This window comes from Mus caroli, chromosome 7 (genome assembly GCF_900094665.2).
Source record: "Mus caroli chromosome 7, CAROLI_EIJ_v1.1, whole genome shotgun sequence".
In the NCBI taxonomy this organism is placed as follows: Eukaryota; Metazoa; Chordata; class Mammalia; order Rodentia; family Muridae; genus Mus; species Mus caroli.
In genome coordinates, this window is record NC_034576.1 from 92781115 (window position 1) to 92804701 (window position 23587).

General features: G+C 41.7%; 1 protein-coding gene across 2 annotated transcripts in view; it reads left to right on the plus strand.

Moving 5' to 3' along the window:
• Me3 (malic enzyme 3) overlaps positions 1-23587 on the plus strand; it is a 180442-nt gene that overhangs the window by 28976 nt on the left and 127879 nt on the right. The window contains exon 2 of one of the 2 annotated variants that reach the window (XM_029479566.1): positions 10787-10880. The exons of the other annotated variant lie outside the window; for it this stretch is intronic. The gene's annotated coding sequence lies outside the window, so the exon portion shown is untranslated. The remainder of the gene's footprint in view (positions 1-10786; positions 10881-23587) is intronic. 2 annotated transcript variants of the gene reach the window in all.

Here is a 23587-nt window from a genome sequence, read left to right on the forward strand (position 1 = left end):
GCTAGGAATTTCATAAATTCATTCTTTTTAATAGCTGAGTAGTACTCCATTGTGTAAATGTACCATAATTTCTGTATCCATTCCTCTGTTGACAAGCTGCCTTTTAAAAGATTGTCTCCAACTCAACCCTTCAATTTAACATGTTACATCCTCCTACAAACCCCGCTGTTTGCTACCTCTGATTGTCCAGAACCTCAAGCATCAGAGCCTGGGGTCCTCTGCTGACTGGGTCAGTCCTTCACCCAGGCCTCTCTGTTCCGTTCATGCCTTTCCACGCTGCCTGCTGCCTGCACTGGAAATGAAATTTCCACAGCAACTTCCAGCCCCCTACAGGCTCTGGCTCACTCTTCCCCAGGTCCTGGGTGGCCCCTATCAGTATGCCTTGAGCATCCCTGACTAACATCTCAGCTTGTTTTCATATCTGCGTCGTTTCCCATTGACTGTGACCTATATGACTCTAAAAAACAAGACTTTCAAAAGCCTTTGACTATCCTGGCTTCCATCTGCAGTGGGACTCATGCCTGTTAACATGGTTATTCATGAAGCAGCAGTTTCTGAGGAGAAATGCTGGAGGTGGGTATTCAAAGACGATGCCAAGGAGTGTGTGTTTCCTCTGGGCCGCAGGCTGATTCTAGAAATGTACTTCATCCTGTTGGTGTCTCTTGGCATTTAAAACTTGTCTGGAGCGAACACTGCAGGAGGCTTGGTTTTTGCCTAAAATTGTGCTGCTTTGAGAGAATTGTATGCAGTGCACCAAAATAGTGCATAAAAAAAAAGCTATGTGCAGTGGCTTATGTCAATAACCACTGCTGGGGGGAGGTAGGTTCCTGGAGCTCACTGGCCAGCCAGTCTACCTAAATTAATGAGCTCCAGGTTCACAGAGAAAGGAAGGCTGATAATGGAAAATGCCTACCATCTACCTCTGGTCTCCACACAAAAGTGCACACACATACCCACACCCACACTCATGTATGTGCACACAGACATGGACAAAAAAATACACAAACATACCCATGAGTGTACAGAGAGAGAGAGAGAGAGAGAGAGAGAGAGAGAGAGAGAGAGAGAGAGATTCTCTCTGAGGTAGGGCTATAGTACATGGAAGCCCTGAGTTTGATCACCACCACACAAAAAGAAACAAAGCTCTGTCCTCAGAAGACAAAAAGGTCTAAGAAGACATTCCCAGTGATCTGCCATTAAAGCAGCAAGATGTATTATGATGTTATGGGAAAGAAGAGAGTGATATAAAACAAAAGCCACAGAGCTGTCCCTCACAAGCCACTCTGCATTTCATTGGTAGGTGGTCCAGCCTTCAAAGTGCTGTCTTTCCAAAGCACTCCAATCAATGTGGTATCATTCAAGCTGCCCTGATTTCCTATCCGATGTGCCCACCACCTGCTCTTTCCCCTTTAGTGGAAATAGAGGAGGCTCAAGCCTTTTGCTGGCACACTAGTGGCATGGCCAGATACTACCATAAAGCACATAGACTGTGAATGCCTCCTCATAGAATTTCAGTCTTTAGTGTGGGTGACAATCCCGCATCATCAGATCCCCTGGGGTTCCTCTGGCTCTGGAGTGCTAAGCATTTCATACTTAGCCTGTCTGGCTCAGTACTTTCTTAAATGCTTTATACTACCCCAGTGTCATGGTTCTGGCTTAGCAGAATTAAAACTTAGCAGTTAGAACCCACATTGCTATTCACATCCAACATGAGTCGTGACTTTTCACCCGGCAAAACTTGTTAGGAGACAGCTGGAGGGACTGGGTAGGTGGTGAAGCCTGGACAGCTGAGTAAGCTCTGAGATTGGCTCCTTAGGTCAGAGTGACTGCTGGCATCATGACCTTGAAGATCCCCGGCCTGTGTTTTTAAAGCCACTCCTGACCCCTGGAAGCCAGCTTTGGAACATGAAGGTTTGGAAGATAACTAAGATAGTACTATCTGTGCTTATATTAGAAGGCTAGGGTACTCACTGACTTCTGTCAGCTTGACACAAACCCAGACTTAGCTGGAATGAGGGATTCTTAATGGAGGAATTGGCTCCATTGCATTGGCCTATTGGAGTGGAAGCTTAAGGGTTCTTTGGAGAGACAGCTGTGTTGGATGGTGTTTTGCTGGGGCAAACACATGAAGGAGTGTTTTCCTGAGATGAACACAGGTGAAAGGCTAAGGCAGACTCATGAAGGAACATTTTGATGAAGCAGACACCGGAGAAAGGATGTTCTGCTAAAGCAAGCACGTGAAAGGACATGCGATGAAGGATTCTTTGCTAACAACACGTATGTGTTGGCCTGCCTTACATTGTGTAGTTGAGGTGCATTTTTCAGAACTCCATAGAGAAAAACTTGTGCTGCAGTTTCTTGCCACTTCTATAGACTTGGGCTGTTAAGCAGAGTGATGTCAGCTGAGACAGATGCATGTGCTGCGACTAGCCATGTGCTGAGGCAAGACCTGTAGAAGACACATGATGTCTGAAGGGCATATAAGAAGGACTCGAGGGACAGTGCAGAGGCTGAGCTAGGCTTGCTTATAGAGCTAGCTGTGCAACCCTTGTTGGTCTCATGTCTTCATTGATCTTTGATTCCCTGAGAGAGGCACAGCTGAGAACTTCTCCTGGTGTCCCTCCTGGTCCCTCTTGCTGATTTGTGCCAAGGCTGAGGCCTAACTGTCTCTGCTAGGTAGTGCCACCACTGCTGCTATTCCGACTCTACCAAACTGCACTGCTGGTGTGTGTGTGAAGTGTTTGCAAGTGGATTGAGCAAGCTGCTGCTGCTGCTATGAACTGAACTGCAGATTTCCAGATAATACAGACAGGACTTGCTCCAAAGAACCTTTCTATGCATGTCTACTCTCCATCTCCTGCCCCCTGTATTCATTCTTTCCCACTACCTCTGGTGGTTGGTGGACTAAAAGGGACGTTAAAGCATTTTAAGAACCATCATTAAAAGTAGGTCTTGAAAAAAAAAGTTTCAGCCTATAAATAAAAGAATGGGGCATTTTCTTGATTAGTGACTGACGTGAAATGGCTCAGCTCACTGTGGTCAGGGGTCTTGGGTGATATAAGAAAGCAAGCTTAGCAAGCTGGTAAATGGTGTTCCTCCATAGCCTCTGCTTCAGCTCCTGCCCTGACTTCCCTTCATAAAGGGCCATGGTTGGAACATGTAAGCCAAATAGACCCTTTCTTCCCCAAATTGCTTTTGGCCAGCATTCTGTCACAGAAAACAAACAAACAAACAAACAAAAAACTAACTAAGATGGCCGGTATTTTTCTATCATCGAGTAAAGCCTTAAGTGGTTATCTTTATACATTCCTATGCCTCAAATGATTAAAGATGTAACCAGGATAAGTTGAATGTAATAGGAATCTCCCCAAACGGGAAATGAGAGGGTCTGGTCTAAAACTTGATATTTGGTCAGCCTCCTTTCTTGACCTGAAAAGGCTGCTTCAGTGTTTTTATTTATTTATTTATTTTTGAAAAGCTTCTTTAAGAAAACAAATTAGTCCAAGTCTGGCCTCGTTCTCTTGAAATGTGTTTTGGAGCCCTACAGACACTGCCGTGCCTCTGGGAATAAATAACCCAGCTGCTCACAGCATTATTGCAAAGGAATACAAGTTCAATGAACTTGGGACACTAGACATTCTCATGACCTGGTGAGAAAGAGAGTGGGGCTCCAGTTTCCAGGCTGGCTTTTCTTTCTACAAAGACAAATCATTAGTGAGGCTCACTCGATCACCAGACAGAAACCACAATCAGCACCATCGTCTTTGGCCTTCTCATCCCCCGCTTGCCAACTGAAAAGAAAACAAGATCTAGACACTTCTTTCTGTGTCCGTTTATTCTTCCCTGATAGTAGGAGAATGAAACTAAGGCACAGAGGCTGCAGAATTCAGTCACGTCCCATACATCGGAGGGGTCCGAGCAAGTCTGCATATCCATTTCCCGACTTTATTGCTTCAACCAGTTCCTAAACTAGAATGTAGTTCCTGGACAGATGATGGAGCACAGAAACATGAAGAGCTTCCAAGAAAGACTGCACACAGGCCCTGAACCTAGCATGGTAGCTTTAATCCTATTGGTACCAAACACCTGTTGTTCTGATGTAGCACACACCTGTGATCCTGATGGTAGCACACACCTGTGATCCTGATGGTAGCACGCATCTGTAATTCTAATGATAACACACATGTGTAGTCCTCATGCTCAGCTGACCAGAATAGGAGGATTGCCAAATTAAAAACTCATCCCTATTGAAAGATGGGAAGAGAGAGTGCCTTATCAAATACTCTGCAAGATCAGGGTGGACTCACTTTAAAACACTGGCTCCCTACCTAAACTTAGCTTGGATGATCTCTTTAAAATTATCACCAGGATTTTTTTAAAATACTAATTTCAGTGCTCACTCTAGAGATTCTGATTGTTGGTCTGACTATGGCCTGGGTATTAGAACTCAAGCTTGCCAAGTAGTTCAAATGTATAACCAGAATTGAAGAATTAAGAACCACTGCTTAGGACAGTGTATCTTAGTTTGTGGGCCTGAGTCTACTTAAACATCTGCTGCCTCAGGAGCAGATCCCAGAAGAAGTTTCTGTACAATATAGGAAGGGTGCTGGTGATGGGAGTAGGCTGGAGTAAGTAGACTTGAGTAGACAGGAGTAAGACTGGAGAGCAGCTGGTCACACCTACTGCCCATGGTGATGGTTGTGGGAGCCAAAAGGTGGCCATTCTTATATACTAGCATGGAAATTCTTTGTGTACTTACATCTCAACTCTCCTACTAGATTCTAACCTCTTTCAGAGTGAGATTCTGGCACCCAAAGATTTCTGTCATCTTCCCTGTTAAACTGTATACTCCAGGAAAGAGGGTATAAGTTAGACTTCTTCACTATCCCCCAGACTACACAGCACAGGGTTTAGCAAATGGTCACTGGGAACAAACATTCCTGAGAAAATGGTATTTCCCTTTTTATCTTTCTTTCTTTCTTTTTTTTTTTTTTTTTGTCATTCCAGAAACTATATTCTCCCCGTCTAAAACTAAGACTATGCTTTGATGCAATGCAACTGAGGCCACTACGAAAGCTTGCTGAGTCTGTAGCCCTCTGGACAGGTTCAGCTAGTGAGCTATTTCTTTGTTCCAGGTACCCAAGCTTCTGCTAAGCATTCAAGCTGCCTGACAGAGGAGACATTAGGACACTGGCTGAGTCCTAAGGGCTGTGATTTTGAGGTTGATACTAAATCCTTCACGAGTCAGCAGAAAAGCTGCCAAGGACATGTTTGCCAAGTGGCCGTGAACGTAGTTCTCAGAACCTTGGTCATTTCACTCTGAGTCTGATTGAAAAATTATATTTGTGGTTGGGCAACGCAAGAACAAAAGAATTATGCTTAATATTGATTTGCATACTGGCAGACAGATTGTTCACTGTTTGAAGAAGGTGTCCTTCTAACCTTGAACCCCACCAAAGCTGAGCAGATCTGGTTGCACAGTCCTCAGAGCCACAGTTACTCAGAGGGAATACAAGTGGAGAACTGAGATTTGCTGAGAATATGTTGGGTTTTTGTAAGCCATTTTATAAACATCAGCCCACTCAGTCCATGCCACACTGAATTTTACCCATGAAGATATTTTCAAAACCTAGGCATAAGCCTGCGCTCCATCTGTCTTGAAAAGTGGGAAGCTCAATCCCTAACAGGGCCTCGGAGGTCTTCCATGGGCTCTCTAGTTCTACCGTCTCTGATGTGGTAGTTGTACAGTGACCCTCACTCCATTTTGCTAGTGATGTTTATATATCTTTGTCCTTCTCTGAAGCATCCTTCTTCCACCTCCCTTTGAGTCCTGCAGCAACCCTCTGCCCACTTAGTTCCTTATTGTCCTTCCATTATCCATAACATCTATCAGGGACTAGGAAAGAGACAGAAGTCACCACATCACCATTTGAACAGCAGTGATGAAAATAATATGATGACTTATTAAATATGTGTTTAATTATTTAAATTGTTTAACTGTTTTGTTTTGTTTTGTTTTGTTTTGTTTTGTTTTGTTTTGTTTTGTTTTGTTTTGTTGGGACAGAGTTTCTCTGTGTAACCTTGGATGTCCTAGAACTCACTCTGTAGATCAGGCTGGCCTCAAACTTAGAGATCAGCCTGCTTCTGCCTCCCAAGTACTAGGATTAAAGGCATGAGCCACTGCCAATATTAAATTATTTGATAAATTTTACATTCTTTTAAAAGCTGTTTAAACCGGTAACATAAAAGAGAAAAGGAAACTTCAAGCTGAGATTGACAAAGTGTAACCTGCAGACCAAATCCAGTTCATGGTCTGTTTTGTTTGACCAGTGAGTTAAGAATGTTTTTATGGGTTTTTTTTTTTTGTAACCTCAATAAACATTGTCAGATAAACGAGCAACAATGATAGCATGTGTCCCACAGAGTCTGAAGTATTTATTCTCTGCTCCTTCAGATGAAAAGCTCAGTGACCCCCGCTCTAAAGTTTCATGAGGTGGCAAGTGTAGGAAGCAGCTGCCATTTCTAGTAAGACTTAGAATTATTAAAATGTAGAAAGCTAGAGAAGGGGCCTGGACCTCTGGAAAGGGAGCCCAGCTGCCTGGTGCAGGCATCTCTGGGGCAGAGTCTGATGGAACTAGATTTATAAGCAGTGAGAAAATTGTGCACCCTCCTGAAATGCTTCCACAGGATGTATTTGCTGCTGGTGATACTGGGATACCCGGTGATACAGGTATCTGGGCAGGTGAAGAACCCTGCCCAGGTTTGGTCCCAGAAACCACTCAGGAAGTAGAAGAAATAAGTCACTTCTCCCTCCGATCTCCCTCCGTTGTTTCATCTCAACAGAGCTAAACAGGGAAGCAGTTTGCAAAGCAGGTCTTTGGTTTGCAGGTTCCCAGTCCTGAGCAACCACCTGACCAGATGGTAGAGAAATAGGTTTGTGTCAAAATCGGTGTGATCTAAACACTAGGATAAGGCGGTTTGCCGTGACGTCACCAGTGCCCTCCATCCTACCTTTATTGGACTGTACATTGTTTCTCCACTTTGTTAGCTATATTTAGTGAAGTACTAGTAAGAACCACATCCCAGAGCACCTTGGCCCAATTTTCAATGTTCCGTCTTGACAAAAAGGCAGTGGGGAGTGACACATTGGTCTCACTTTGCAAGTGATGAAGTTAACATGGAGCTAAGTGAGATCATTTACTCAATGAAACACTCACTAGAGAACATAACAGACATGGAACACAGACACTATTAGTCCAGGGTCTATATTCTTAAGAGGACACTCCAGTGCCTTCAGCTCTCAGTTTCCCTTGTGAGTCTTGCCCAGTGTCTCTCTTGATCTCTTGTTAGACTGGCTTCAAGCCTTTTCTGCTAACCAAATGATCCCTTCAGCCTGCCACAAAGTCTGCCAAATAGGAAGCTCTTCCTAAGTGCTTGTTGAGTGACTCAAATGGAAGAGAAATCTGTGTCATAGGAAAGTTAAGGCAACAGTTATTAATCGGAGTAGAGATTCACACTCCGTCTGGTCAAGGGCTCTGTTCTTCCCAGTCATGAGCTGGCAAGGTAGAGCCCTCGGCTGGCTGGTGACAATGAGCCTCTTGATGATAAGCTGTTTCCTGCATGTTGAACAAATGGTATGTTTTGTCTGTCCTTACAGCTATCGGGAGCATGTGATCAGCTATACTTCTCATTAGGTAGCCATGCTGCATCAAAAAGAAAAAAGGGAAAAAAAAAGAAAAAAGAAAAAAATCACTACACCAGTTGTCACCAAACCTAGGGAGTCAATCTCTGAAAAAGACTTTCCTACACAAGTTATGCTGACTGCTGCTAGTGTCTAATGAGGATTTTGAACTGGGATTGAGGTTTCTTGGGATTTTTACATCACATGCTGATAAAGCATTTATATATTCTTCAATGAGAATACTAAAAAAAATTTATTTAAAATCTCAAGGAAAGCAAATATTCCTTCTGACACAGTTGGACATAGCTAAATGGTGCTCCCTCACCTCAGGACAATGTGATTGCTCCTTCCTACATCATTTCTATCTCCTGTCTCATCACTCTGCCACAAAGGCCAGACACTAGTTGAGCTACATGGGCCTTGTGCAACCCAGTTTCTCTTGGAGGGAAGCTACTGTCCCACAACAGGTCATGAAGCACTCCGAGATCTGGTCTTCAGAGTACCCCATTGTTCCTCATCCTTTTCCACTGATGCCAGTAGAAGCTCACTCAAAAACATCAGAAGGCTTTCTGGGAAGGCAGAAGTGTGGAAAAGACAAGCAGATTCATTCTGAAAGCTCCAGCCTACTAATAAAATCAATTTAGTCAGTGTACCAATCTAACTTTCCTACCTCGTGTTCCTCTGAACAATAGCAACATCAGCAACCTGGGTAAATTAGAGGGGAGAAATAGAGGAGGTCTCAAAGCTGTTTATGAAGTAAACATTGTTTTTACTGGGTTCTGTGGGTTCGCTTAGAGAGAACTATCAGAGAATCTACATTTCACAGGCACTGCACATGAAAGCAAGCCCTAATTCCCCAGGTTATAATAAAACCAAGCTTCATTTCAAGACAAACAGAAAGGAAGAGATTATAGAGGTGCCTGACAAGACGAGATAGTCGTTTTCAGAAAGGCCCAAGGAAATACTCTGACTGAACTCTGGAAGCCCTCAGCTTCCTCCAGTATCCTTTTGTTAATAAGCCAGCTTCTACTTGTGGAACTTCTCCACAGCTCCCATACGGGTTCATATTAGAGTTCCACTTTCAGCCAGATAGTGTGCCACACACATGCAATCACTGCTCCGGGAGCCTAAGCAAGAGGGTCTTAAGATTGAAGCAAGGATGGGCTTCTTAGTGACTTAAGGCCATGCTGGGCTGCATCCTGAAGCTAGCTCATGCATTTTCGACTGTGGTCCATGGGTCCTTTGAGCTCTGGATAATTTTTTTGGTGGTCTGTTTGACTGCACTTTTGAGACATCTTTTTGTGTAGCCCAACCTGCCTAGAACTGATAGCCATCCTCTTGCCTGGGTCTCTCAAATGTTGGGATTGCAGGGAGCTACCGCTATGTATGAGAAAGGGCTCACCCTTTACTGAATGAGAAATCACTCCGCTCTCTGAAAAGACCCATACTGCAACAAACAGAATTCTCATCTCTGAGCACAGTGATTATGTGGCAAACAGCCTTGTATTTTATGTGCCCTATGGCTTTGAAGATGTCGTCAATATGGTATTTTGGTCCTTCATTCTTTCTACTATGGTAACTCTACTTCTCCATCTACTATGGCAGCAAGTATGTATTGTATTTGTTAGTGACTCCCATTGATACCATACTCTAAAACCCAGAACTGCTAAGATTCAATCCTTTCTGTGTTGCAAACGTTTGCATGAACATTAGTTGGTCTTAACTTCTCTGTTTTCCTTCCTTACGTTGTAGTTTCAAAAGGAGGAATAAACAATAAAGGCTTGGAACAGGTTCTTTCTCACACATCCTTCCACAAGTCCTCCAGCTCCCTACTATACAGGCATCATTAATCAATCAATGCCTTCTTGAGCTTGAATTATTCAATTTAATATGTAATACAGCACTATAGGCATTCACTAACAATTTCTGAAACTGATTCCCAATCAAAATTTTAGCATCTCTAGCCTACATTGTCCAAAAAGTTTCTATAAATTTAAAAAATATAAAACTTTCAATGAGAAAAGGGAAATTTCACTTTTTGTTTCAAATATTCATTGTTGTTCTTATATAAACATCCATTCAAAGATCCAGGTGAGGTGCTATACAACTGTAGTTAATTTAGAAGCTGAGGCAGGAGAGTCATGAGTTTTGAAACCAACCTGTGTATTGAATATATGTTGATTTACCCAATAAATATTTTTATATTCTGCTTTAATTCAAATCTCCTGCTGAGCTCTCCCACCATATCCATTTTTTAGAAATCTAAAACTAATCTAAGTTATGGTTATAATTTGTGTGTTGCTTGTCTAGAAAACCTTAGATTAGACTCTAGTTTTACCCTAATCTTGAGTTTTAGGTCAACTGGAGTTCAGATATTCATACACACAAGTGCAAACTTTGGGAACTTGTTATGAAAGAAGGGAAGAAGAGAGACAGGAACGGGGAGAGGAAAGAGGATAGAGAAGGAGAAGGGATGAACCTAAATTTAAGAATACTGAAAGGAGTCAAGGAGAGTGGCACACACTTGTAATCCCAATATTTGTGGGGCTGTGTTGGGAGAATCACAGAAAATTTTAGCCCCTGGATACCCTGCTGCACAAAAAAAAAAAAAAAAAAAAAAAGTACTTCAAAAGAAAATATAAGCAAATTCCTTTTAAAGTGATAAAACCAGTCCTAGCCTGTTGATTACTCAAGAGAAATTCTCAGGCCGAGTGTCAGGAATGAAGAATCCTGAGAATCCTGCTCACAAGTTAGCCAAGACTAAGAGCACCATGTAGGTTTTTTGACTTGTTTTATTTTCTTCTGAAACAGTGCAATTAACCCTCATTGTTCATAAGTGTCACAAACTCTATGCCAATAAGAACATCTTTACTTTCCAATGACTTTAGGCCTGGGTAGGATTTCATAAAGTGATGAGGTTTTTTTTTTTTCTTTTTATTAACTACATAGAAGGTTGTATTAAGATGGACAATGAATATATCAAATAGGCCAAGAATTTCCCAAAGCCATCAGGGAGAAATTTGAAGATAGTAAACATCAATGCAATTTTTGGGCTTTGTTTGTTTGTTTTGTTTTGTTGTTTTTTAATTTCTGATCTGAACTCAGGACAGAAACACTCTGGTCTGGACACTTCACTGAAAAGCCTGGAAGAATCCCCTGACATCAACAGACCCCTGGATCCCACCCCAGGCCTTGTTTGGTAAGAAGCTGTCTCTCCAGGAGCTTGGACAGAGCTGTGTTTTTTAACCAGTCACAAGCCTGAGAGACCTCACACTCTGATGGGGAAATGCTCTGAGACAAGGGACTAAGTAAGGGTCAGGTGAAGCCAGTCTGCTAAAAACACTTGGGCGGAAGTTGTGGGGAGCAGAGGTTGGGAGATTTGGCTGAAATTTTAAAACTTTTGAACAGGAAAAGGTGTATTATATTAAGATAAACAAGAAGCAGGAGCTACCTCAGGATTGGGGTTAGGGTTAGGGTTACCGGAAGCTGTGCCTGTCGTCTCTCCTCGAGGAAATCAATGAAAAAGCAGGGGCATCGGGCACAAATAAAAACCAACAATGAAACAAACTCGCCTTCCTAACGCACCCGTCACGCGTGTGATCAGCGTGATCAGCGTTCTCTGGTGCTGTGTATTGTGTTATAGAGAAGGACTGCATTTGCAACCTAAGGATCTGAGTGCAGATTCTAGCTCTGCAGACCCAAGCTTAGGCAAGCCCTTGCTTTTAGATAGGATCTTAACCAGTTGAGTGTCTGGAGTCACAATGAACAACCCGTGAGAAAATAGCAAACCTCCGCAGGATGGCTAGCCAAAATGGCTGATGCCTTTTTGATAAGAGAGAGGACGGAAAAACTTAAAAAGCAAGCCGGAAAACTAAACCTAAAGTCACATCTTAGACCATTTTACGAGAGCAAATTGCCTCAGAGGGCTTCACGGGCGTGAACCGATACCCGGTTATTATGGTTAGAAAAATACTTACAGTAATGACTGCACTTCATGATAAGGCTGAGCACATCTATCCCCTCTGCTTAAGGTCAGGAACATGAGTCATACACTTCACTTTAACAAAGCATTTACTGAACAGCTCGTAAACACCAGTTAATATGCTCAGGGCCATTGATCCAAGGGAAGATAAGACAGATGTTTGCAATCTGGCATAGGAAATAGATAACCAAGTGTTCTTATTTTTCAATTTTTAGCCCAAAATATCAAATTTTGCACTTTCAAAGCCATCTAATTATCTCAGAAATTTTAGTTTCATGAAAAGCCTCATTCCCTGGGTAACTGAATTGTTGCTATGGATTCCTTTTGTTCTCATCGCTGGAGGAACACTAATTAGCTAACCAGGCTCACACCCAGAAGATGAATTTGCTGCCCCTAATTAATGTGTGATGCTCAGTCCACACCCTTCCTTCTACTTCCAAAGCGGATCACATTGAAAAGCAAGGTCAAATTTTGCAGCCAAAAAGAAGCTTAACCAATGCCATATGTTCATCCCTCGGTATAACAATTCAGACTGCAGGCTCAATATTATCCTATAAACTTTCATATGAATAGCTATTTCTGTGGAAAAAAATATTGCAAGTTGTTTGACAAAAGGCCTGTATTTAGTAGGGTCAATGACAAGTCAGACTTAAACTTCACTCATTTTTATGAGTTTTTAATTTGAAAAAGTGCATAGTGTATTATGAATGTTTGTATATAGATGTTTTTACAAGAACACGGGTGCATGTGGAGGCCAGAAGAGGGTGCTCGATCCCCTGGATCTTGATTTATTGGAGTGATTGTGAACTACCTGATGTGGGTGCTGGGAACTAACCTCAACACCTGTAACAACTGTACACGCTCTTAACCGCCAAGCCATCTCCCCAGCCCCTGGTGTATCTGCATTGCCTCCTTTATGAGAACTTTGCAGGAATGTTCTTCACATCTATTACCTCATTTAACCTTTGTATTAACTCTTTAAGGTCTTGTTATGTAGTACAATTTTTAGAACGAGGAATCTGGAGATATATGATATGTATTGCACAGTCTGTGATATCATATCCTGTAAGTGGACCTGAACTCAAGCCCTCTCCTGTAGCCATTTCCAACAGATTGAACCACTCCCTCGTGGGGAGATGTGGGAAGCTTATGAAACTCAGAAGACCCACAAGGCCCTTTTCAGAGGTGACATAAGCAATACCCTGCTGTGAGAAAGGAGACTTTTCAGGTGCCTGACTCCATGAAGGTTGTACAAGGAACTCCAGTAGTGCAGCTGTCATGATTGGTTGCCAATGCAGGGGCGGGGCTTTCTAGCTGCCCAAGTCACCTGAGCTCTTGTGAGCAATACCAGTAAACTCACTGGTTCTCCAGGCTGGACTTGGAACAGAACATTTCTTTGGTCTGTTATTGTCTTCTCCATGGTGAATATAAAATGGATTTTCCCCAGGAAAAGTTATACATGTCCTGTCCTCTAGGTTGGGTAATATGAAATAATTTGCTTCACCTATATACCCACTCAATGGCTTCTACTATAGTTTAATATCAAACCTTTGTCATTTAGAGTGTAACTTTGAGATCGGGTTGCAGATCTGTGCTGCAGTTTAGCACCCAGAAGGGGAACTGTGTATGTGAGAGGGCCAGAGTGTGGTTTTCTCTAGTCTTTGGTTATTTTTCTTTCCTGTTCACATAGCTTGTGGTTAAATTATTTTCCTTAGACTTTCATACTAAAATAATTTGCCTTTGGATAGAGGCCAACCATAGACCATTTTCAGTGCTTTGCCAGATTGTTTGTTCTGAGCAACCCAAACGAAAGAATTTCCATGTCTTAAATGGACATTTGTAAGTTGTGCGCTTGGGCAGCCGGGGCTAGAATATGGGGGTCTCTTCAGAATCTTGCACGCTCTTGCTACACCTACTTTTCGGAAAAGACCCAACAACTACATAGAAAAATGAAAGTAATGACCCCCAAATCCCACCTCAGATCCCATTTCCAGATTCTACTAATAGATGCTTTGTGTTGATTCCAAAATTGTAACAAGGCCTTTTAATTGTTCTACTTTTTACATAATCCTGCATTTCTATTTCATAAATTCTTAGTTACCAAAAAGAAACTAAACTGGAAAGAGGCACTCTCACACTAAGTAAATGGGTACTTATTTATGCCTGTTATAACACTAATTATAGTCACAACATTACCGTTATAATGGAAATTATTCCCTTTGTATATAATAGCTGAACTGAAACTCAAAGAAATAATTGTCCAAGGCCAGTCAACCATAGAAAATGCCAGCTTCCCGACTCCAAATCAAGCCAGACTACAGGGTTCTTGTTCTTCATCTTTTAAAAAATTCGGAGTATTTTAGATTCACAGAGAACTTGTCCACATAGTACAGAGAGCTCACCCCTCATCCAGCTTCTTTAGGACATAACATTTCCCTGGTTTACTTGTTGAAACACATGTAAGAAAGTGATGTTGCCCTATTATTATTAAATAAAATCCAGTCTTTAGTTGGATTTCAATCATTTGCCACTATTTTTCTGTTCCAGGACTCCATGCAGAAGAGCAAAATGCATTTTACTGTGATGTCTGGGATGATATCTTAGTGTCTTCTTATCCTTCACAGCTGTGAGGCCCTACTGCCCAAACACCCTGTAAGATGTCCGCCGCTGTGTTTACTCATATTATTTTCCTCATAATTAGACTGAGCTATTTGAGGGACAGGTTTCCACTGTGTAGCCCAGGTTAGCCTGGAAATCCATTCTGTCTCAGCTTCCCAAGTGCTGGAACTGTAGGCATGCACCTCCATATGCCTGACTCGTGACCTTTGTTCTAGCACTTTCTGGTACTATTGCTAGTACTTTTAGACATGTTTATGTCCTACATTTCTATTTGTTGTTCTGTTTCAGGTTCTAGTTCATACCTGGTATGAACTAGAACCTCAGTATGACTTTCTAAAATTTTATTTTAAGACACTAATTTAATTGAAAACCCCAAGATGACTTGCATATTTCTGTAAGGCTAATAGCAGCTTGACAGTTGGTGTCAGCACTAAATTCCTAACGAAATAATGTTTTAAGTAAAAAGAAGTTCCAGTATTTTCTTGTTGAAAATTGTTCTAAGAGAAGAAAGCTTAAATATCACAAAGGGCTTATTCAGGGGGACATGACTGCTGTTTATGATAATAAAACACTTAAAAATCACACAAGGGCCTCACAACAGGGACGCAGTTAAGTAAATTATAGCACATTTGCAAAATGATGTATTATCAGCGTCTTAAAAAGACATTTACAAAGGTGGGTCACAATATGGACACTATTCAGTTGAAGGGAAAGATACAATGATGCATTCCTTTTCGTCACAACTAACAACACAGCCATTGTTCGAACATGACTACAGGAAAACACAGAAAATGTCAACAATGGCTGGCCCGGGGTGGCCTGATTTGCCACTCTACTTTGTTCAAATTTTCCATACATTCCATGTCATTAAGATGTTTCTGAGTTTGTATTGTAAGAAGAGAAAGAGAGAGAGAAAGGAGGGAGGGAGGAAGGATCCAAAAGAAACAAAAATAAAACAAACAAACAAACAAACAAAACACCCTCAAAGGAATTTGCTCTTAAGCCACTACAAGAACATCTGTGACTATAAAAGATTATTACTTTAAAGAGTCCCAGAGAGTAAGACCTGTGCATTAGGCCTAAATCCACCCCCTAGCCACAGCACCACCAACAGGAAGATGCTAACATTTCCTGAGTAGGGAGCGTGGGAAAGAAGAAAGAGGTTCTCCATCTCTCACAGACGCTCAATCCACCACCACAGCCTTGCAAAGGCAAGGACACTCCCAGAGAGAAAGATGGGCTCTTCCTAGCTCTGTGATATTGAATGAGTCATCTCACCTCAAAGCCTCTATTTCTTCATCCTTCAAAAGAACAAAGTTAACGCCTGCTCTTACCTGGAGGTAAAATCCAACCAAGACAATGACCGTTGTTAAGAAGCAGAAAGACAAGACAAAAAAGAAAAGGTCCGTGGTAAAAAGAGCACCGACCCCGGAAAATAGGAGACCTAGATTTCTTGGAGATGAATGCTTTTCATTTGGCATCCCTTACTATATAGTCATTCTACTGACAGCCCAGATAGAACAGAAACAAGTCTCCAGGCTGCTTATATGACACAAAAACTCTCCTGGACTCACAGCAAAAGTATAATTCATCCCCGTATGTTAATGCCAATCCATTGCGGTTCAAAAGAGGGCAACCTGCTTTGGAATTCTCACTCCATAATTTATTAGCAGAATCACCAGGACAAATTATTTAAACTCTCTTCCCCAATTCATTCTTTAAGGAATCTTCTTGGTTTGAGACAGCAGCTGGAGTTGGCAGCTGTCCTGACCCAGTACCCAAGCTGCATAAGAACTGGCATTTCTGGAAAACAGTTGGATGGGTACTAAGCAGCTAAACACGTACCACACATGCAACCTGCTTCCCATCAGCAGTCTCTGTCTCAGCTCTGAATTGCAGCAAATGCTCATCCTTTTCTCAAAGCTCCGTTATTAGTCACATTTGTAAACACAGGTCCTCCGTGGAAACTGGTCTGTCCCTGAGCAGCAGACAATGGCCCCAACACACCCACAATCTGAAAGAGAGCCACGGCTGACCAGCTGAATTGTTCATTCAGTAACCAGGAGCAGAAAGGGCAGCATCTCCCAGTTTCCCAGAGAGGACCAGAGAGGAAAGGTCAAGTAGAATGTTGTCACCAAGGCCAGTACCTGAACCAGTCTCCCTGGGGTCTTGGGATGGAAAATGGGCTTTCTCTTCCCACTCTGAGCCTCGCTTTATCTTTCCACTTTGTGCACAGCCTCATCCGTGTGCTGTTAGCAATGACTTTAACATTTGCTAAATTCCCGTGTTGTCTTCCTCAGGAGTAAGCTCAGGACAGGTAATCCATTCTCCGTGAGATAACAGGGCGTTTCTTTCCACTGGGCCCTCAAACTGTTTGGTTTCTACTTACAGATCACTTTCTCAATTAGGAAAGAGTTCAGACATAGGAAAGAGGTATAACTTTTTAAAAAAATTGTCTTGGTTTTGGAGATAACTCAGTTGGTACAGAACTTGCCTTGCAAACATGAAGAATGAAGCATGAAGTTGATCCCCAAAACACATGATGGGGAAAAAATGTCAGGCATGGTGGTGCTTGTAAGCCCAGCACTAAGAAGATAGTCATATGCCCCAAGGCCTTACAAGTCAGTCAGTATAACCTACTGGGCAAGGTGAAGGCCAGTGCAAGACACTGTCTCAAAAGCAGAATAAACAAAAACAATTGTGAGCCCAGTTTAGTCGTAGCACACACGATTAAAATAAAGATGGAGGCACCTGAGGAACATTATGCAAATGTGCCATGACCACACGTTTGTGCACATGCACACACACAAACTGTGTGGCTTAAGAGATGGAATGCTATCACTGGAGCTGTCTCCCCATTATTTGCCTCTCTGATGGCATGTCCCTCTTTTTGTGTGTTTCGTTGTTGTTGTTTCCATATGTGTTTGTATTCTTTTTCTACATATGTGGATAATCTTACATCTCTTTGGTCATGTTTAAGCATTTTAACACATGCCAAATGTAACTATTTTTCTTCAACATCCTCATTTGTAGGTGGGCTGAAAGGATTATTACAAGGACAAAATGAATTAATGCATGTAAACAATTTAACACTGCCTAGCATAACATGTGTGAGCTAGCATTATCATTATTTTTGCTTATTGTGTTTTGAGACTCATCTGTGTTACACATTTCGTTTTATTCAATTTATTTTAGTCTCCTTGTACTACTAAACTCAAATGTACTTCTCTGTGATTGCACAGATGAATTTTTGCTGTTCCTAGTATTTGCTATTGCAAACTATTCTGTAATCAGTATTTTCCCAACTGTTTATTTGTGCATGGGCAAATCTTTCTGGATTTTAATAATGAGGAATAGGCAATATATAGTCTTCAATGTATGTCAGCTCACTTTTATGATATGAGTGGATATATAGAGGTATGTGCATTTGTGTGTTCAGATTTTTATCATTCTTAGCTCATTTTAAGCTTCTTAGAGAAAAGACTAGTAGAATTCAGGCATTCAGTAATTACTTTAACACATGTTCATTCTGCCCTTGTATAGACACCATGCAGGTCAAGGTGACAAAATGCAAATATTAACAGCACTATCTACAAGTTGACATATACTCTTGAAGACACAGATTACTTAATCAGAACTGTGGTCTTTTCTGGGGTTAGGAGATGACTTTCATTGAGTTTTCATGTTGGATTAAGCATTGAATATATACTTTCATTCTAACAAATGCTAATGGCCCCCCTTGCTTTTGGGGCTCATGGTTAATCTCCCTGAGTCTAATTTTATCTAATTAGAAAGCACTCTTTTATTGTATTTAAGGGCTTAGATCCAAATACAGATTCCTAAATCAGCCCATGCTAAATGTGTGATCATGTACAAAGGACTTAACTTGATAAATTTCTGCTTACTCGTCTGTAATTAGTGCTGTTTTAGTATCTACCTATGAGAAGTTTCATGAGAAAATGCAAGTGTCTACTTAGTCCCAGACAGGTAATTCTTGTTCAGTGATGAGTGCTGTGATGATGACAGTGTTAATGATGCCACCATCAAGCCAAAGTATGTCCCCTTCTAGGAGTCAACACACCAAAAGGGGTCATTATGGAATTTTTACTCCCTTTCTTCCACTGGAGCCACAAATCATCAGTTATAATCAATTTACCTAATTCTGCAATCTCATCTTACAGGCTGCAGCCTTCTCCATGAGAAGTGCACTCACTGCGTATTTGATCTCAGCTTTGCTGTGTAGAAAATAAGAAAACTCCTTTTTAGTACATTATTTATCACTCTTTCTATTCAGTATTTGAGAATTTCATACATGTATATAATGTAGTTTAATTTTTGCCCAATAAATTTTGATGTAATAAAAGATAACTCCAGTGTTTGTTTTACTGTTAGTATTAGTACTGCTACTATAACAGTGCGACAAAGCCATTTCCACAAAAGTATACAATGTACCTTGAGCATGCCCATCCCCCACACCCTTCTTCCCTAGCTATAGCCATTCCCATTCATTCAGTTTGACTCTGCTCTTCACTTCGGAGCAGGATCCAACCCCCAGAGCTCCACATGCAGTTGTACACTCCCACCTCTAGAGGGAGCCTACAATGTGCTTGAGTCCATTGCTCTGACTTGCAAGAAAAACTGTTGACATCAGTGAGAAAGCCTCAAACAAAGCCCCAGGATTCTTTCCCAAACTCCAATCATACATAGCTCAGACTGTTCAGATCCCATGAAATTTAGTTTTGCTAGAATGGGATTTCACTGTAGAGTGGTGTTCAGCCCCCACAGTGGCCCCTCTTGAGGATTTTTTCTAAATTGAGCAAGTGGTACGTAAGATTCAGAGACACAGGCCTTGTCTCTCGATCTCTTTGTTGCAGCTGATTTAGAGTTAGGCTCATTGCAAAATTAATATTTGACAAACACCTTTTGTATTCTTTGGTTCTTTCATTCTATACCAGAAACATATTTAAGGAGTATACTACTTATGCTTCTACTGAACTCAGTTCTGTGTCAGAATATGTTTATGTCCCCTAAATTACTGCCTACTGCCAAGCAGTTGGGAAATAGCCAATAGCAGTTGGGTCTGCTAGCACAAGAGTTAGGGTGTTACAAAGCCATTTCCACATAAGTGTATGATGTACCTTGAGCCCATCCCCCAGGTATCTAGAAAATGGCTCTAGAGCTCCATTCCCTTTCTGAAGGACAGATAGCAGATGAGATTAGTGTTGCAGTGTTATCAAGCAGAGTGGAGACTTGGCCTGGAGCTGTTCTCAAAATCAGACCAAGGACACATTGAGTTTATTCCAAGATTAACTTTGTCTAATCATCATCATCATCATCATCTTTGTTAAAACTCACTGACTTCATGGTATAGCCACTGGAACATTGCCCATGTCCATTACATAACCCCACACCCATGTTTCTATAAGCAACCTTAACTAAACTCAGTACGTGGCACAGAAAAGACACAGAAGTACAGGGGAGCTTGTTGGAAATCAGGGTTCAGCAGTGTGAAGATTAGAAGAGATAATGGGGTGGATATTAGCAAAATGTATTATTTACATGCATGCAATCATGAAAGAACAGATTTTTTTAAAAACACTGATTTCCGTATCTCTGGAACACAGTCTACTAGAAACTGGAAAACTTGATATACAAGAGCCTCACAGAAGGGAGTGGAGAGAATGTTCCCCCTATAACGATCTGCAAATCTCCCTTAAGCACTTCTTTCCTGGTTCTTTTTTTTTTTTTCTAAAGCTATCGATTTGGCTCTTTGTGGGTACATTTTCCCTCTCTAGAAAAACAAAAGAGCCATGTCTTAATCAGAAGGAAATGATTAATTGAGTGCATGGTGGGGGAGGGAGAGAAGATGAAGTCAGAGAAGGCTGCACAGAGTGCTGAGTGACAAGAAGAGTAAGCTGGGGGGAGGGGGCGGAGAGGCAGCAAAGGTGTGACAACACAGAAGAGCTCAGTCATTGAAGGCACCCTGTGTGTCCTGGAATGACTTCCCTTGAAGCCATCCAAGTAGTGGTAGAAGTAGAGGTTAATAAATAAGGGTGATTTGCAAACTATTTAATGCTGAGTATGGCATGGCTCGGAACCAATTGAAATGGAGGCCAGCCAATTCAGAGCCCTGTGAAATGCTGGGCCACTCTCAGGCCTGCCAGTGAGCCTGTGAAGTAACTTGTGGCCAGATGATCCTAAGTGAAAAGAAGTACAATCGCATTTGCAATTGATATCATCCTTACGGGAGGCTAGATTGCTTAATGTCCTAATGGCTGTGAATGTGTGAAGCTGACAGAATTTACTCAGCAAGTCATTTCAAAATGAAATGTTGATTGGAGTCCCACACCCAACTATGGAAAGAAGTCTGCACTGCAGTCCAGAGTCATGGCCGCAGCAGCAGCAGCCATAGTAAAGCCCACAAGGAGCCAAGCTAGAACTAAACCTTTGGCCTATGAGAAACCAAACCTTATCTCCTTTTCATGTCATTAGTGCCAGGGTGACTTTTAGGCAAAGCCCAGCTTGGCACTAACTGCTGTGTTTATATACCACAAAACAGCAGCTCGCCTACTTATGCATTCTTGATCAGCAGTAGGGCTGATCAAGGCAGGAAGGTAAACATTCATTAATTTAAAGCCAGATTTTTCCAGACAACGGGCCTCTAAGTCAAGTGATTACCAAGCAAAGGCACCATGTTACCATCCTGAAATCCCTCTACTCTTTCGGCTAGGAGAGTCATCAGCACTGTGGATTAAGGTCACTTCCCAGTGTGTAATGAAGGGTTTGCCATTAGATCTGAAGGAGGACTGACCCCTGAGCAGCATCTGGGGACCATTAGTCACTGGGTTGTCAGGGATGTTTGTTGTCAGACTCCTGGAACTTAATGAGCTTCCTTTATAGAGAGGAAAGTGACAACCCCCTAAGCACCCTGAGACAGCTTCTATGGACAAGCCATTGGCTATCCTTTAGGATGGCACTTGTATGTTTAGCTGTAAGTGGCCAGAGATGCCCTCATTCTTTTGTAGTGAGCTACTGCTGGCAAAGTTGATCCCACTTCAACAAGAGTCTTCTAAACCAGACCTTGAGATATTTCCCTTACTCTAAGGCACACAGCATGTCAAAGGTCTAGGGGGTAAATGGTGTACTTAAGAGCCAGGAATGTGACTAGGAGCAAGTGACCTCTCAGGCTCCATGCCTGTGAAAGTAATTCTGTTCTAATTTGTGGCTGCTGTCATGGTTGCATAAGGCATTGGGGAGTGACGTAACCAATCATTGCTGTATATGAGCCACATGACAATGGTGTTGTTCTCATTGGTTCAGACAGCCTAGGAGGGTGGAAAGTCAGAGTCCTCTGAAACGTACTCTTAGAAACAGCACGGAGCTGGGGGGTTAGGGGGCAGGAGGTAGGATCAGTGGGTAAAATACTTGATGTGCAAGCATGAGGATCAGAGCTAAGATCCCAGAATCCACATAAAAGCTAGGTGGGGTGGGAGCCTGCCTTGCATTGCAAGACTGGATTCTCAAGCTGGCTAGCCAGACTCACCAAAAATGTGAAACCTGAATTCAGCAAGAGACTCTATCAACCATAAGAAAGAGAGTAATCAAGGAAGATACCAGATGTCAATTTCTGGCCTCTACATGCATACACATATACACATGACCAGGTGCCTGCAAACACATACACATGTACAAGTACACCGTACACACATACAGAGAGAGAGGAGGACAAGGATAAGGACCAGGAGGAGGAGGAAAGAGGAGGAGGAAGAAGAAGAGGAGGGAAGAAGAAGAAGAATGATTAAGTAGGACTAAAAGACTGTCAATTATTTAGGCACCTGTGGGAGAGCCATGGGGTTGGTGGTGTTAGAAAAGGTAAAAGTCTGTGAACAGACAATCACTGAAAAAGAACTAATGTCAGGTGCCGAGCAGTGGTGGTGCACACTTTTAATCCCAGCACTTGGGAGGCAGGCAGATTTCTGAGTTCGAGGCCAGCCTGGTCTACAAAGTGAGTTCCAGGACAGCCAGGGCTATACAAAGAAACCCTGTCTCAAAAAAACAAAACAACAACAACAACAACAAAAATCCTAATGTCAGAAACTTAAAGAAATTTAATTGTGGCCTTTGAATTCCTCCTGTCTGGGTTTGAACTCTAGCTTCTCCTCCTCTGTCTTTTTTTTTTTTTCTTGTCTATCCTATCTATAAAATAGGTCTACTATTAAATAAATTTAATTTAAAGGGTTGTTACAAATACTCAAAATAATATAGTTAACCAGAGTTGAAAATAGAAAGCATCAATGAAAAGTGATCATTCTTTGGGAGAAAAACTGACTTCATTATAACAAAACAAGAAATGTAGTATATTATAAAAATGCAGGTTGCCCGTTATCAAGGCTAGAAAGGACGCAGAAATACCCTCATTCTTTGATAGTGAACTATTGCTCAAAAAGCTGACCCCACTTCAACAGGGGTCTATTTAATGTATTAACTTTCTAGAATGTATTAAGTCTTCAATGTATTAATACTCTAAAAGTAATACACTGGCTGAATATAAGAGAGGTTGACTAATAGTCACACAGCTACTGGTAATAAAGTGAGACCCCAGCAAAAATCTTAGAAAACCAAAGCAATTTCTTTTCCTTGTCCTAAAAGATTTTCCAAGACCAATCCATGGACATGAACTCATTACACGAAAACAGTATGACACGGAAACATGTTCAGCCTCATGTCTGTGGTGAGCCTGCATATGCATATGCCCACGTAGATAGCAGGTACTGCACACTGGAATCCAGGCTAGCACACTGGGCATCAGGCCCTATCCATCAACAGATAGATGGACAAGCAGGCTAAGTATCCATCAACAGATGAAAGAATAAACCATTTGCAATGTGCCTATACAATAGAATATTAATATACCATAATAAGAAATGACATGCTGACACATGCTAAAACATGAATAAACCTAAACATATCATGTTGAATGAAAGAAGCCAGATGAATATACAGGCTGTATACAGTAACATTTCATCCAGAATCTATAGACAAAGAAAATAATTAGTAATTGCTTAGAGCTGGAGTTTGCTTGGGGTTAAGGGAATAGGAGGAATAAGAAGCAATTGTCTTATGGGTAAAGTGTTTCTTTGTGGGTAATGTATTTTGGAATCTGATTGAGGTAATGACTGCACAGTTGTAAAGGCACTTTAATGTTACCAAGCCATTAACTTTAAGGTGGTTCACTTTACATTAAAAACTACATAATAACTTTGGAAATCAGTCTGGCTGTTCCTCAGAAAATTGGACATAATACT